The 4,276-nt window shown below is 34.4% G+C and overlaps 1 pseudogene; it reads left to right on the forward strand.

Annotated features, from left to right (window-relative positions):
• The window catches only part of LOC121226487 (ATP synthase subunit beta, chloroplastic-like), a 1,266-nt pseudogene extending 1,062 nt beyond the window's left edge, over nucleotides 1–204 (forward strand).
• The last annotated feature ends 4,072 nt before the right edge of the window (nucleotides 205–4,276 follow it).

Raw genomic sequence — 4,276 nt, forward strand, 5'->3', positions numbered from 1 at the left:
ACCGGTTCCCCGGGAAATATGTTGGTCTAGCAGAAACAATTAGAGGATTTAAATTGATCCTTTCCGGAGAATTAGACGGTCTTCCTGAACAGGCCTTTTATTTGGTAGGTAACATCGACGAAGCTACTGCGAAGGCTACGAACTTAGAAATGGAGAGCAAATTAAGAAATGACCTTAAATCTTTGCGTACTTACCCCTAATCGAATTGTTGGGATTCAGAAGTGAAATAAATATTTTATCTACTAATAGCGGACAAATTGGCGTATTACCAAATCACGCGCCTATTCCACAGCTGTAGATATAGGTATTTGAGAATACGCCTTAACGACCAATGGTTAACGATGGCTCTGATGGGTGGTTTGCTAGAATAGGCAACAATGAAATCACTATTTAGTAAATGATGCGGAGAAGGGTAGTGACATTGATCACAAGAAGCTCAGCAAGCTCTTGAAATAGCGGAAGCTAACTTGAGGAAAGCTGAAGGCAAGAGGCAAACAATTGAGGAAATCTAGCTCTCAACGGGCTAGGACACGAGTCGAGGCTATCAACCGATTTCGTAACGAGTTGGTTAATCGAAAAATTTCGTAGAAACAGAACTTTCGTTTATAATCCATTTTGATTCTGCCGATTAATAGATCAAATACAATCAAAAGTGAATCAGATTTGATCTAACGAAAAATTTGAAAATGAAAACGAAATAGAAAGGATGAAAAAAAAAAAAAAAAAAAAAAAAAAAAAAAAAAAAAAAATAAATAATAGCAACATAAAATAGAAAGAAAACGGAATCAGATATAAAGATAGAAGAATATAAAATCGGAAATATCCTTAGATCAAGAATTAAGAAGTGATGGAGAAATTCGAACCCTACTGAGAGGTCCACTAGAGATCAGAAATTGTTGAAGAAAGAACAAGATGTTTCTTTGTCCCTTCCAGGCGATCGGAAAATAAAGAAATAGTTAATATATTCAAGATAATTACGTATTTACAAAAACGTCCAATTCATCCTATTCATCAGATCCGGGATGTGATATGTTCGAAGGATAACTGGGCAGTTCCAATAAATTTCATTCTTAACAAAATCCATTTTTTGATTTATTTATCTTCCATGACAAAAGAGGGATACACGTACACACGATTGAATCAGAAAGAGATTTCAAAATGCAGATCTATTCATCTATCAATAACCGACCGATCTGGTGTATTATAGGATTGCTTTCTATGATTCAGGTTGGATCAAAAACAATTCTGAATGAGGTATAACTCAGGATGAATCGAAAGAAATTATCGGCCTACTCTATTTATGAAGAAAATGAATCTTTATCGAAGGATCAGAAAAAATGGGTCCGAATCTCCTGCGGGAATGATTGGAAGATCCAAAACCAAAAAAGTGGTATTGCTAGCAACAACATAATGGAGCAGTCAATCAAAGATATTTTTTTCCAAATCAAAGAGCGATTGGGTTGAAAAAATAAGGATTCTAACGTCTTCTTATCCTATAACGACATAAATCATTAGATGTCAAAAGATAGGATAGAGAATCCGTTGATGAACCGCTGTCTCCGAGGTATCTATTCTTTTCTTACTATAATACTGTTTTGACTGTACGCACTATGTATCATTTATAACCGAATAGATCCCTATCTTTGGTTCAAATCGAATTTGAAATGGAGGAATTTCAAGTATATTAGAAACTAAATAGATCCCGCGACACGATTTCCTATACCCACTTATTTTTCGGGAGTATATTTATGCACTTGCTCATGAGCATGGTTTAAATAATCGATGATCTTTTTGAAAATTAGGGTTATGGTAAAAATTCAGTTCACTAATTGTGAACGTTAATTCTTCGAATGGATCAACAGAATCGTTTGATTAGTTCTGCTAATGATTCCAACCAAATCCGATTTTTGGACACAACAAATTTGTATTTACCACGATTATTTTCCTTGGTTAACAATAATTGTATTTTTACCAATATCTGCAGGTTCTTTACTTTTCTTTCTTCCTCATAAAGGAAATAAGCTAATTAAGTGGTATACAATATGTATATGCATTTTCGAACTCCTTCTAACAACCTATGCATTTTGTTATCATTTCCGATTGGACGATCCATTAATCCAGCTGGCGGAAGATATAAATGGATCAATTTTTTTGATTTTTACTGGAGATTGGGAATAGATGGACTTTCTATAGGGCCATTTTACTGACAGGATTTATCACCACTTTGCGACTTTGGCGGCTTGGCCAGTTACTCGAGATTCGCAATTATTTCATTTCTATGCTGAATGTACGTGTCAAATGGATCATTCTTCTAGACCTTTACTTTTTTTCATCATGGGATTCGAATTAATCCGTTATCTACTCTATCATTGGACTGTATCGGCTAAAATGTACAGTTCGTTTCATAATGGAGTTTGTCTTTTATAGTCTAATCGCCGATTGAACTTACTAATCTATCTTTAAATTATCTATATCGCTGTTGCTGATCGGATAACCTTACAACTTTGACGGAGGCCATTACAGTACTTGTATGCTTCTAGCCGGATTTTATTAAAGTGGGGCATATGGATAGTTCGGATCAATATGGAATTATACCCATGCGCATTCCATATTTTTCCCTGGTTGATATAGTGGGTACAATGCAATAATTATGCAGCTCACATCTTTGGTCACGGAATTTAAAAAAAAATAGCCTATTCCTCGTATCCATGGTCTAATTATAGGATGGTCATGATACGATCAACGAGCTATTTCAATATACACTTTTTTGGCAGGAAGAGTTATGTAGAATGGTCTTGTTCTCGACAAAGGCGGAATGCCTCGAAATATTCGATGTCATATTACATGCCTTGATTACGGGCGAGTGTTTTGTGCAGATTGAAGCTGAAAATAAGCCAAAATATTAAGCAAAAAAAAACTTCGTAAGGCAATGGAGATAAACTCTATACATATCAACAAATGTTTAGGTACAGCTATAAGTCAAGTCTTATTTTATTCGACCACGAGAGTTATTTTTTTCGATCTCTATCTTTCTACCATACGAAGATAAATAATACTGATTCGGTCTAAATTTATTTGGACCACGAGGAGCCGTGAGGTGAAAATTATGTAGGTTTGACAGCGATGTAAACAGTGATGTTATCATCGACTATAATTATCTAACAGTTCAAGTACAGTGATATGTTGAGCGCAATCAAAATAGGTTTTGGGGATGGAATGTGGGCGCAAACGCACATAGGGTTATCTTTTAATTTCTCTCTAGAAATGGAGAGATTACCTTTTGATTACCAGAAGGAGGAGAATTAGAGCAGGGTAAAAACGGAATTTCAGGTATAAATTTGGTTTATTTTACGTTGGTTCCTATTAACTATTATTTCTTCGTTATTTTGTAAGTTCTTTACTTGGGGGTTGGATGGTTTAAAAATTGGTCGTTGTAACAAGAAAAGAAAAAAAAGAGTTTTTTCTTCTCTTAAGTTTAAGTTAAGTAAAAAAGGTAAAAGCATTAAATTGAATTTTAATCAGACATCTTTGGCTTTTGTTAGAACCTTTTGAATCAAGTAGTGGAGCGATTCAAACGTACGGATAGAGAATTAAATCGAATTTATTGATCATTACATAGAATTCAATTAAGATATTGTATGAAAGTATGATTTCTTCTATTCTCTTGTAAGAATTGAAGGCTTTTTGATTGGGTGAGTTCAAAGAAGTATTGTTTAGTCTGCCTTATTTTCCTTTCTTCATTTTTTCCTATATCAAAAAACATATTAATAACTCAATCAAAATTATCTCCAAGAACAAAATTTTGTTATGCTTAATATCTTTAATTTGATCTGTATCTGTTTTAATTCTGCCCTTTTTTCGAGTAGTTTTTAATTCGCCAAATTGCCCGAGGCCTATGCTTTTTTGAATCCAATCGTAGATTTTATGCCAGTAATACCTGTTCTCTTTTTTCTCTTAGCCTTTGTTTGGCGGCGAAGATGCTTGTAGTTTTTTAGAATCCTAGATATAGTTTCAACCCCATGATTAGGAAGTATTCATCAGTGATCAAAAAAAATTAGTACAAATTGTGCTAGAAATAATCTCACCTATGAATGAACCTGAATTCAGATTAGAAAACTGGGGATAAAGTATCCCTCTGATAAGATGATATACCGGATTCTATCTAATGATCCGGACGTAATCCTGGACGCGAATAATAAAAAAGGGAGAGTTCCTTGTTCATTTTAGAAATGGTATTAGGGATTTGGATCGAGGGGGGATTCACCTGACCAAGAAA

Source organism: Gossypium hirsutum, unplaced genomic scaffold, assembly GCF_007990345.1.
Source record: "Gossypium hirsutum isolate 1008001.06 unplaced genomic scaffold, Gossypium_hirsutum_v2.1 scaffold_205, whole genome shotgun sequence".
NCBI classification, from domain to species: Eukaryota; Viridiplantae; Streptophyta; class Magnoliopsida; order Malvales; family Malvaceae; genus Gossypium; species Gossypium hirsutum.